Raw genomic sequence first — 13,065 nt, 5'->3', positions numbered from 1 at the left:
AGGGAAATGTTTGTGTGTATTTTGGTCAGTATGGTTCATAGAGTGAAAAATTTTTAAAAATTAAAAAACAAGGAGTTAAGAACACTGACTTTCAAAACATAGATTAAATATAACGAGATAAAATTCAAGGTATTTCAAAGAGGCACAACTACTTTAGGAATATATCAAAAGAGTTCTCAATCTCTGAGATTTTCACTATCTTTCACTTAAAATGTATTTTTCAGGATGTGACATCATGGACAAAGCAGATGTTTACTGCAAGTCCAGAATGATTATGAGTCAATTTGTTAAAGTGGAGCCTTCTACTGAGGGTACTAGCAAATTTAGCTCAGGAGGAAATTCCAAGATTTTAACTCCAGGACTGCAGTGTGGTGCTTGGCCTGGGTGTAAACTAGAAAATGGTTTCTCTGTGCCACCGACACTTATTCTTAGTTGGAGATTAAGGAAGCACTGTCAGAGTTGCTAGACAAGTAACTGCATTTTCTAGCTGATGCACACGGCAGCCATTGAATAGATGTTAGAATAAAAATATTTTGGAGCACTGAAAAACGGGAACTTCGTTTTGAATCGTGTCAAATTTGAACACTTGGTGCTGCATTCATCCATGTAAATGAAGTCTATTGCTTTATTCGGGAGATTTTTTTCCTTGTCAATGGAAAGGTTCAGGAATGTCAAGAGACAAGCTGTAGAACATTCACATGCTGTAGAACATTCAGCTTCTAACCAGTCCTTGTAGCTGAAGTATTTAAATGTCTTCTTCAAGCTGTGTTTCCAGTCACTGGTGACCTTATGAAGTTTTAAGTGGGAAACTTGGAGATGGTACTTGATTGAATGTCATGGATTGGTGGTTAGAATGTCACTTGTTGGAGATAATTACGATCTGACACTTGTGACAAGAATATGACTTGCCTCTTTATGGTATTATCTAGGTCTTGCTACACTCAAACATGGGTTCTTCATTTTCCGAGTTGCAGCAAAGGGATTTTTTTTTTAAACTTTGTGCAATTATCAGTGAATTTTCTCCCAAGAAAGGGCATTCAGTTCAAAAAAAGCTACAACCTGACAATAAAAGAATCTTGAAACGTGAAAGTAACTAGGCCAGGACACTCCCCTGAGATTCTTCCCCCAATCTTGACCTCCAACAACCAGTACAATCTTTTATTCTACTAGGTACGATTCCAATCATAAAACAATATCGTGGCACTGCCGGAGCTGCTATAATGGCAGCACTGCCATTGCTGGTACAGACCTGGGAGAGCAGAGGGCCAGTGCTGCTTCGAAGGATTCAACCACCCAGTCCTAATGTCAGCAGCTCCTTGCAGGCTTTAAACAGCATGTTAAAGGAGCCAATTGTGTATTATTTTAGAATCCTGCAACCATGGAGCCTGTGTCCAATTTGGTGGCACCTGTGCTGGCAGCAGCCTCGAAGAGTTGGAGACTCCAGGGAGTAGGAGCCCAGCACAGGGCACCTAAAATGGGGCAAACACCATTGCCCGCTCCCCACCGGGTTGAGAAGGAGAAGCAGAGGGGATGGCCCTACAGGTCCGTGACCACAGCAGTGAAGCATTGAGGGTGTCAGTGCCTGAGGGACCCACACAGGCTGCAGGCAACTGGAGACTGACACATTGGAACCGGGATTTGAAAGGGTGCTGAGGGCAAGAAGGGCTCCTAAAGGGCCTCGGTGCTGAAGACTTTCTAATCATGTCAGAGGTTTGGATCTGGAGCACGGGTTGCCGATAAAACAAACAGGAGTCTGTGCAGCTGCAGGCGAATCCACATTCAGTGGTTCCATTTTTGCTTTTCTTTCTCTCTTACTGTAAGTGGTGCTGGGCAACTATTACTGTTACTTTGGCTGACAGAAGGCAATTTTGTGGAATATTACTTGTTCTGTATTCTCCCCATTTTTGCAATTCATACATATGGCTGCTCTTCATCGACTACAGCTCAGCCTTCAATACCATAATTCCCTCATTGGTGGTCTCTCGGCCTCTCTAACCCCTCTGCAAATGGATCCTTGACTTTCTCATCGGAAGACCACAGTCAGTACAAATTGGAAACAATGTCTCCTTCTCAGTGATTATCAACACAGGCAGACCCCAGGAATACATGCTTAGCTCTACATACACTGCTCTACTCGTTATACACCCATGACTGTGTGGGCAGACACAATTGAAATGCCATCTACAAATTTGGCAATGACACCACAGTTGTCAGCAGAATTATAAATGGCAACAAGGAAGTGTACAGAAGGGAGATAGATCAGCTCGTTGAATGGTGTAATGACAACTTTGCGCTCAACATTAGCAAAACCAAGGAGATGATTGTGGACAAGAAGGAAGTTAGGGAAGCACATCTCAGTCCTCATCAGTAGCAGAGAGGGTGAAGAACCTCAAATTCCTGGGTGTCAACACCTCAGAGGATCTGTCCCGGAGCCTCCACTTTGATGCAATCACAAAAGAGGCTCGCCAGCAGCTATACTTTGTGAGGTGTCTGAGGAGATTCTGTACAATAATAAACTCCAGAAGGTTGTTAACTTACTCTACAACATCAACATCACAGGCACCAGACTTCATTCGATCGAGGATATCTATATGAGGTGGTCTTAAAAAAGCAGCCTCTATCCTCAAAGACCCCCACCACCCAGACCACGCCTTCTTCACTCTGCAATCAGATTCCTGAATAATCAATGCTCTATTATTTTTACTTTTTTATAGTAATGTTGTAAGATGGTTATAGTATGAATGTTTGCTCTATGATGTTTCTGCAAAACACCAAATTTCATAACTTGTTCATGACAATAAATTCTGTTCCTGTATATTACATGTATATTATATTGAATTGTGAAGGTAACTGGGCCAGGAAAATCCCGAGAAACTTCCACAGCAATATCGACACTGCTCTCCATACTGCTTTTGACATTTGGCTTCACAGGTGTATTCCAGGTATGCGTAATTGCTTAATTGGTACAGGTATAAGAGAGCTAGGCTTGCTTCTAAGCTTTTGATGACCTTTGGAGCTAGTAGTTGCCATTTTTCACCATGAGGAACAGAGTTATGCCAATGAAATTCAAAGAAGCCACTTTGAGGCTGAAAAACAAACATAAAGCAGTAAGAGACATCACCCACTGCATAGAATTATCATAATCAACAGTTTGGAACAACATAGATGTAGCCAGAGGATCAAGAGGAAACCGAGACAGTTATGGAGAGATTATAAAAACTCCACACTGACATAAACATAGGTCAGGAACATATGTGCATCCCTGGAACTGTAGAGGAGCACAGCTAATTGCACCCATCACCAAGGTCTTCATTAGGAGCTGGCACCCAAGACATAGGCTTGTCCATGCTTCGGAGGGACTTGTCATTAATCTCAACTGTCTGGAGTGGAGGTAACAGAGCTGAAAAGCTTCCAATTTGTTCTGTAAGCTGATCAGTTTGAAAGGTGTCCGGCAGGCTACCATGAACCAAACAGAAAATGGAGTGGAGAGGCAATTCTGCAGGCAAACAGATTTGAGAAGAAGGCTCCACATGCTACCGATTGGCACAGCAAGAGGGCTTTAAAAAAGCAGTGTATAATGGCTGATGCTGCACCCTGCATTTCCTTTGAAATTGAGCTCCATTGATCAGGTCCACTGCGGGTCAAGTTGAATGAAAATCACACGACAAAAGCAGACAAGTCGAGATGCTGCTACTGAAACAAACCTCGGTAATGAACTTGCAAAATAGAAAATAAAATCCCTCTGGCATTTCCATAATCCAATTTTCTTCCAAGATGGTCGCAATAGCAGCATTTCTGAAGTTCTCTGGAAGGATCTGTTCCCATATTTGGTGGATAAGGTTGTGAATTTGAGGCTGAAACTCCTCTCAACCAAGTTTAGTCTACTCCAAAGGTCATTTTCTCAAATCGCATATAGAATTTATAGTCTTGTATATTGGGGTGATAGCAAGGTAGAACCAAGTTCTTTGCTGTGGAATGGAGTCAACGGTACTTGCATCATGGACAAGGAGTTATTTTCAATGTACCTTCCAAAAGGTTGTGACTACCTTGATAGGATCACCTCTGTTCTTGGTGATCAGAGTGATGAGCCTTTAGTTACCCAGCCTTGACACCACAAAACCATTTTACGTAACATGCTTATTGGTGAGCTCTGAACTCTTCCTACCCACCAGCTATCGTTTAAGTTACAAATTTTATGTTTGTCAGATTTTTCAGTTGCATTCACAGCTGGCTTTCCCTTAAAATGTGGTGGAATGTAGTCTAAAAATATTTTGCAGTTATTTAGCTCCTGGATCTCCTTGCATTCACATGCGCACAAACTCACAGTAGTACACACACACACACACACACACACACAAAATCATCCCATGGTTAGTGGTGGGAGAAACAGCCAACAACAAAGTGCAGGACGGATATTCGATGTAGCTGAAATCAGAAGTCAGTTTGGTGGGAGATGGAGGTGTGGGGACTTGGTGGCTGCTGAACTCGCTGGTCCTGGACATTCAGCTGAGAGTCTGACAGAAGGGAAAGGGCCCTGCAGCCAACAGCACCATCTTGTGTCCTCTTTTCTGAGTCCATTGCCATCAACTTCCCTGCATTCCAGCAATACCAACCATACACTATAAATAAAAAAGTTTATTTCAAAAAGAAACTGTTGTTGGATTGTCATTCAGATGAGATAACCAGGTTTGAGAGGTGCAGTTGACGGGTGATGTTATCATTGCAGCCATTGAGTTTGTGAACATTAGTCAAATCCAAAATTAATGAATTCTGTACACCCACCAAGCAGTGTTTGTGCCTCAAAGTATTTGCAAAATACAAAAGGGAGACGCAACACCAAAAGTATTCCCGGGGCTCAGATGCATTGGTTTTTGCTAGCAGTCCCAAAAGCAACAATTGTTCAGACATTCTGTGGTTTAAAATATTCCCAAGTCCAAGACTGCTAAGCAAATACGATGAAAAAAAACCACTGGCGCTGCGGGAACTGCTGTTATCTCAATGATGTCATTGGTGAACACCAGAGAGAGTGAGGACAGGAGACACAGTACTGCTATGCAGGGTCCAACCACCCACTCCTAATGCCAGCGAATCCTTACAGGGTTTAAACAGCCTATTAAATGAGCCAACTGTGTTTTTAATTAAAATCCTGCACCCTTGAGGTCTGTGAGAAGATGGTAGCGCCTCTGCTCTGCAGCAGCCACGAGGGGTTTCAGATTCTGGAGGAGAGCAAACAAGTACTGGGGACCAGAAACAGGGAGAAGGAAAAACAGAGGAGACAGGATGGTTACCAGTGCACTAGCAAGGGGCTCAGCAGCTGAAGGACCCATGCAGGCTGTAGGCAGCAGGAAACTTGCAGATGAGGGATGCATGTAACCAGGATTTGTGAGGATGCCGAGGGCTCCCAAAAGGCCTCAGGCACTGAAAGTTTTTGGATCATGTTGGAGCTTTGGAAATCGACTCAAGTCTGTGTGGTTCCACGGACCCTCAGTATCTCTGAGGGGACTCTTTTGCTACTCTTTCTCTCTTCCTGTAAGGGGCATCAGGGAATACTAATTGCAATTCTTTGTCTGTCTTATGTCAGGCAGAAGGAAATTTCTGTAATATTTTATGTATTATTACATGCCAATAAAGGAATCTCGATCTTGAATTGTAGAAGCAAGGTGAAATCTGATTTTTTTTTCAGATTTCCACTTGTTCTCTGCAATGCTACTCTGCGTGGAGAACTGAGATCAATCTTGTTGAAATGTTTCAACTTTATACTTAACTTATCACACCTGAAATAGTAGGTTCATAGATTGGAAAGCAAATTTCAGTTGCGACGTGAAAAATTATTTTGCATTATAGTTTAATATATATGATGAATTTGTCACCATTTGCAAAAACAATCTTCTTTAATTTTAACAGTGCTTACATGTCTAGGAATTTTTTTTTTTAATTCAAATTACAACTTTACAGTAAATAATGATCCCAGCCGCAGCTTTGCTCAGAGTTAAATGTTGCCTTCAGGGTTCTGAAGGCAGGGCTTCCAAGATCAAGATTCAATGTATTGTTACATACACACAATACACAAAAATCTTTCCTTTATCTGCCCCAAAACATGCCTGCTATTAAAGTTAATGAAACATTTACTGATTCTTAACAATTGCTAAATGCATTTACAAAATGAGGAAATATGACTAATCAATTATATATTGGTTTCTGCATCATTCATCTAATTTAAAGACTGCAACTGGAATCGGAAGTCTTGGACACGCACATGTTGGGTTCACTAAAAATGTTCTCAGTACGATGTTAAACTACTTGATTGTAGAACAAATTGAGTATTTATCGATAATACTCATATCATTATGATGTCATCATATGATGTCAACATACTCAGGAAACTTCTTCCTCAACAATGCCCAAGATTGCCTCTTCTACTTTGTTACTTGGATGCAGTTCTTTTAATTGTGCATGCTTACAACAATTTTATTAAGTATATTGAATGAAATAATTCTAAAATATTATTTAATTATGTACCAATTTTAATTTCTCTCTGGAGATCACACTTAAATTACTTAAAATTAATTTACACATTTTACAGTTGACAAACCAGGGGAGTGGAGAAACATTTTGGGACAGGGTGAAGGTGAGTGCCTCTGCATCCAGACCAGTTCAAGAAGGCATGGAGAGATTGGTGATTGTAATTCCAGTAAAACCGATCTGACTCAAGGCATTCTTTTGATGATTATTGACCTGCAATAACCTCATATGATTTTCATCATAAACCTAGCATCTCGTACTAAAGTGAGCTTGATTATTATAGGGGATACAGGGGTGCTTTCGTTAAAATGTGGAGCACTGACAAATCAAATAGATAAAAGCAATTAGAGAACAGTAATGCTGAACATCGAAGTGTTTCAAAACATCATATTATTTTTTTTTAATAAAAATGTTCATTTGGGTTGACCAGGTACTATTTCCTGAAACAGAGACTATCAGTGACAATCAGTGAATTTCACCATCGTGCTAAATAATGCATGCAATTTAGATTAAATCAAACTACTTTTCAAAAGTAATGTGTGGCAGCGTGGTTGTCACAAAATATTAAGATTCAATTTCTTTCCTAAATGGTCAAGTCAAAATAGAGCAAACTAAAAGACAATACAGGAAACAACAGGATAGGGCAACTCAATTTTCTGATTCTGTGATTCAAAATGTCAATCCTTTATTTCAGTTGAGTTTACCAAGAGGAAGATTATAGAGTAAAGAAAAGAAGTGACATTTGGGAAAAAAAAATCCTTTTGCAATTAGAAAACAAAAGATAATGCACCATGAAAGCATTAATTTCAACTTCTGCCCTAAGCGACAGAATCATGGTTAGCCACTCAAAATAAAGTGCTCTTCATGTTAGAATAAAGGTTTTTTTTTCTGTCACAGATGAAACTTGAAAGGAAATTAAGTAGTTTCGCTTGAAGCAAATCTTGTCCAGTCAACTTTAGTTTCTTTTGACCATGAAGGACATTTACTCCATAAAAGAGTGAATCTGCAGACTTCTGGACAGCAGTTCCCCAATAATTTATTGAATTGCTCTTTGCACCAAAAACTACACCGGATTTTGCTTATTACAATTATATTCATTATTATTACTACATTTAAAGTTTTTTTTTGTCTGGGAATCCTGGCTCAGTTAAAACAATGCTTCATCAATTTAGCTTCATTTATTAAATTAAATGACCAAAAAATCTTGTTGACGGATTGATATCTTAATCAGTGCAAGCTGCTTATGCCATCACCACTTTCCTCAATGTTGCTGGCAAAACCTAACAAGATTGGAGATTTTAAAATTATTTTAAAATGAAAGTTGGAAGAAAGGATGGAAAGAAATGCTCAATTATTGACCAAAAGCCATATTTCCTCATCTTGCAGAAACAAAGTGATCAAGAAATGTCAGGATCAAGAGCCACCAAAACACTGATGCAATGCACTGAAATTTCAGCAGGGGATTTCAGCACAGCCTGGATCATTGTAAAATTCTAGAAGACCATAGATCCTTTGCAGAGTAACATGATTTCTGCACCAGAAACAGCAATGAAAAAACAAATCAGCATTTCTATACATTTGTGCAGCAATAAACCCTGCCAGGTTCTTAAAAAGTAGTCGATGCCACATCATGTATTTCCTCAAGTTACAACAATGCTTCTGTCGCATCTTGTCTCCCACAAGAGAACAAAAATGTACAGAGCAGTTTACTGTGAACACAACCTCTGCATAGCTGAATAGTGCACAAGATCGAAAGTTTGAAATCCATAGAGACAGTTTTTAAGATTAAATTGCCGATGGATCCAGCAATATTTTTATTAGCTAACATTAAATTTCTGAGTTTGAAAATGAGATTAACTAGGAATCAAATTGCATTTTTGAGATTAGCATTGGATGAAGCAAGAAAAACTTGGAAAACTTAGATTGATTTGAGTTTGCAAAGATGGCATATGGAATTGAGATCATGCATTCCACTGGAAAAAGTAATGTACGATTTATGTGATAAGTATCATTTTTACCAGAAAGTACGGAGCCCTTACTTGGATTATATGGGTTTAAAATTTGGAGCTTTCTGGGCATGTTGTGGTTGCATTACTCCAATCCGTGGCATTTAGTTATGTTGTTGATGGTTTGTATCTCCTTCTTTCTTTGGGGTTTGGGTTAGTAGGGAGGGGGAGGAGTGATAGAGTGGGAAAGGGGGGTTTGATATATATATGTATTTTTCACATGATTATACATATACTTATATGTATTCTAAATTATTTTTCATTTTTGTATGTATTGCGGTTTAAAATTTAAATGTATTGTGGTTTTAAACAACGTATTCTAAACAAAAGGTTTGCAATCCAACAAACAGATGCTACCATTTTAATGGACACCATTTCGCAAGAGCACATCATTGACAAGGTCCCTCAATGGGATATTGATCTTCAAAGCGAGAATTCAGAAATGGCAGGAGAACTTATGTCCCATGGCAAAAACAACTAAGCTTACCACAGATGAAAGCTTGCATTTTTAATGTACTTCACATTAATGTACGACACAAGTTGAACTAAACACAATATCCACAAAGTGAATGCAAAGTAGAAGTAACATCTTGATTTCAAAATCAAAAAGACAGAGACAACAAAGGTTGGCACATTAGTTCAAGATTCTTTTATTGCCATCTAATAAAACAAAAAAATGTAATATTACACAAAATTTCCTTTAGTTGACAGTTAGGCAGACAAAAATGTTCAATCTGTAGAAATTGCCCGGCACCCCTTGGAGTCAGAGAAAGAGAAGCAAAAGAGAGACCCTCTCCCCCCCACCTCCACCAAATCACTGAGCATCCATGAAGTCACCTCAAGTGCTCCCGCAGCCACAGACTTTAATCCAAACTATTAGCAATCCGAGCTCCAGATCCAAACCTCTAACATAATCAGGGAGCCCTTAGCACCATTGGCACTTTCTCGCATCTCATTTCCAGTATCTGGTACCCCCTTCAGCCAGTCTTGAGCACAGTTACCAGCAGCCCACAGCATGCCTGGATTCCTCACTTTGAGTCACCAACAGTCTGTCTGTTCTATAGATTCAGAGCCCTCACTGATCCGCTGCTGTGATCTTTGAGCACAGACAAGAAATTAGTACTTTGATGAAGGTTGCGAGGAGCTCGCAGAATTTACTACTTCAGAGTTTTCTTGTTACATACCAGACTCAAGAACAAAGTCTTCCAGGTTCAAGAAGAGTCCCTATTCTTCAATAAAAATGTCTGAAGAAAATGTGGAATTAAAATGCTTCAAGGTAAGTGTAACATGTCAACTGGTTACAAATAAAAATGGAGGAAGAAGGCACTTAGACAAAAAATAATAATTTCTCGAGTAAAATAATAATGATAAAAAGCTTTGTACTTTCCAACTTTTCATCACTTGCTAAATTTTTTCATTATTCAAGGATATGCTGACATTATTCAGGTAATGAATACAATGTTGCAAACACAAAGAGCTATTAACAAGTGACCAAGGTGTCTTGTTAAATCATTTTTGATTTTTACAGCACATCCAACAGTAATAATTAAAAGATGCTTAATTTGAGATTTCAACAAATCTGAACGCTAAACCCCTTTCAACTTGCAAGTGATCCCAGGAATTAACTGCCAATCGGCCTTTAAAGTGCCTAGCGTGAAAGCAAAATCAGCTCAATGCCAGCGTGAGATGATGTCATCTCACGCCCGGGGTTTGACGGCCTCGACCTTTAGTACAATCCCCAGCGTATGCAGACATCGGCATTGCAATCAAGCAAGTGTGAAATAGGTAATTGCATTGTGGGATTGAAATGACCCAAGTTTTTGTGTGAGTGCAGGAACATGAAGGAAAAAAGATTAAAATGAAGGTATAAACTTTGCCGTGGGATAGTCACAGCAGGAGAGAGAGAGGGGGAGGAAATAAATAGTAACAGCAAACAATTTTTAAACAGTGTGGGAAAATTGGTAGTGCTATAACGCACAATTTATAAAGACCATGGGAAAAAGTATTGGCAGACCTGTCTTCCTAGAATGCTGTGTGGCAGATAAATCCCTCCATGAATGCTTTGTGCATGCAGCCGGGCATACAGCCCCTTGTCTGCCACATCAAATTCTGGGAGGGCAGGTCCGCCATCGCTTTTTCCCCTCAGTGTTTATAAATTGTATGTAATAGTTCTACCAACTTTCCCACTCTTTAAATAGTATGTGATAGTTTTACAAACCTTTCCCACGCTAAATAAATTGTGCGCTATAGCGCTACAAATTTTCCCACGCCATATAAATTGAGAGCTATAGCACTACCAACTTTTCCACCCTGTTGAAAAATTGTCCGCTATTGCTATTTATTGCTAGCACTTTCCCATGGTCCCTCATAAAGGTCTGCACAACAACAACAGGGGCTGAAGGGCTCATACTGTGCTGTACATAAAGTTTCTTCTTCATAAAGTTTAATTATGTCATAATAAGGCATGATTAATTTCGTTCAAATACATCATAATACATTGATTAGGACTGAGGGTAGATCCACCATCATTTGATATGTCATGACATCACCAGTAGAAGGTAGAACAGTCCTCATTGCATTCCTATCCCAGGACACTGAATGGTCAATTTATGGGATACAAGTGTGAAAGAGGCTTAAAAATTTATGAGAGGAGGTCAAGTGAGGAAGCCAGAATTGACAGGTACAAATTAAAAGATGGAAGTACGGCTATTTTAAAATGCTTCAAGGCTACAATTGTCTGCATTAAGGTATATTATGGAGCACTACCTTTCCCCTGGTTTCAAATTTAAGAGAGCAAGCACTGTGCAATTAATGGGAATCCTTTCAAAATTATCAGATACCTTGCACAGATAAACTTAATCTCTAACTGATTGTACTGTCAACAGACAGTGTTCTGTTTCCTTCTAATAGTGTTTGACAGTTCTAATGGTAAAGCAGATCATAAATCAAAGGTCAATGAAGGAGTCACAGCATATCTATTACTAATAATCTCATAATCAGTCCAGTTGTAAAACAAGGAAATCCAATTATCTTGACAGAGCACAGCTTTGATAATAGTGCCATCCACCTTTCAAAAATCTGACCCATTTTTTTCAGCACAGTAAAGTTATTACCAGACTATTCTTTGAGAGAATGGCAAGGTAAAGATGGAGCCTATCTGATTAAAATCCATATTTTCAAATGTTCAACCACAATAATTGTCTTTGTGGCATCTCACAATAAAGCTTCATGACAACAACAACTTAAGGAATCAAATTCCTCATTCTAAACCCAGAAGGACCAATAAAGCAAGAAATTTGAACCATCAGAATGCCTCCAATTCCCAGAGCCTGACATGTTGCCCTTCAGTAGCCCTAAAGCTAAACAGTAGTATAGATCATTCAATCCTCTTCATACTCTTGGGATTGAGGATAACTCAATCTAATTTGGTTCTGTGGACTCTGAAGTAGCTAAAGTGGCCAACATAGGAACCACAGACATTTCGACAGATGGTCAAGTGGTGGCTGATGGGGAAGATAAATGGGCAGTGCATGGTGGCTTCTGTGTGCTTCGATGTGCATCCTCAAACTTGTCAATGTTCCTCCTCCATTTCAAGTGGTGAAGGGACAAAGGTTCTTAAAAGTCCGTGCAAATTTAGTACTTCAAGGAACCGATCAGTACATTCATGGATCATTTTCTCTATTTGTCTGGTAATCTCTTCCAATGATCGATCTTAGAAAAGGGAGTTTGTTTTGGTGTTCTGATGTTAGGCATGTGAACAACCTAAGTTTCCCCAAGAGTTACTAGGACTCAATCCCGGGGATGTTGGTGTGGAAGAGGACTTAGCTCCTACTCTGTTCCCAATTCACTCACATTCAGCTCTGAAGACATCGAAGTGAGGCCCAACCTCGAGAAGGCAGCCAATATCAAAAGATCCCAACCACCTTTGTCACAATCTCTTCCCACCGCAACCTTCGGGGAAAAGATCCAAGAAGCCTGAAGTCCAGCACCTTGAGGTTCAAGAACAGATTTTGTCTCAACGGCTATCAAGGCCTTACACCTCCCCTTACCATAAACTACTCTGAGATCACCAAAATATCTGTGTGCACTATTGAAACATCATTTTTTCCACTAACTACTGTAAATATTTATCCTTTTATATTTATTATCTTTATGTCTCATGACATATTGCAGTTGGGGTTACTAATGTACCTGTGTGGCTGCAGCTGTACATTATACTTGTATACATGATAATAAACTCTTGGACATAAAATTACTTCATATTTTGATGGCAGATTACTGATCCCAAATGTTAATTCTCTTTCCCCCTCCTCCACTGGTGTGTGCTCCCTTTGTTTTAAGTTCAGCTTCGCCAATATCCACAACACTTCTGGATTGTTCATCTACCTTGGTGTGTAACATTATCTTGCAAATTTTACATGCAAGACTATTTTGTTCATGCCAGCACCATACCATAGATAATTCTTAAGCACATTATTCATGACATAAGCATTTAAACTTTTTTTTTAAATCTTGACAGACATTTGACCACGTTTCT

At 39.4% G+C, this 13,065-nt stretch overlaps 1 protein-coding gene and 1 long non-coding RNA gene across 12 annotated transcripts in view; one reads left to right on the top strand and one right to left on the bottom strand.

Annotated features, from left to right (window-relative positions):
• The window catches only part of diaph2 (diaphanous-related formin 2), a 569,879-nt gene that overhangs the window by 446,471 nt on the left and 110,343 nt on the right, over nt 1-13,065 (bottom strand). The gene's annotated exons all lie outside the window — the stretch shown is intronic.
• Nucleotides 6,386-8,082, top strand: LOC138741710 (uncharacterized). The gene is made up of 3 exons (XR_011343690.1): nt 6,386-6,475; nt 6,584-6,628; nt 7,909-8,082. It is a non-coding gene; the product is annotated as an uncharacterized lncRNA (long non-coding RNA).

Source organism: Narcine bancroftii, chromosome 8 (assembly GCF_036971445.1).
Source record: "Narcine bancroftii isolate sNarBan1 chromosome 8, sNarBan1.hap1, whole genome shotgun sequence".
Classification (NCBI taxonomy): domain Eukaryota; kingdom Metazoa; phylum Chordata; class Chondrichthyes; order Torpediniformes; family Narcinidae; genus Narcine; species Narcine bancroftii.
This window is presented reverse-complemented; position numbering and strand designations above follow the sequence as displayed.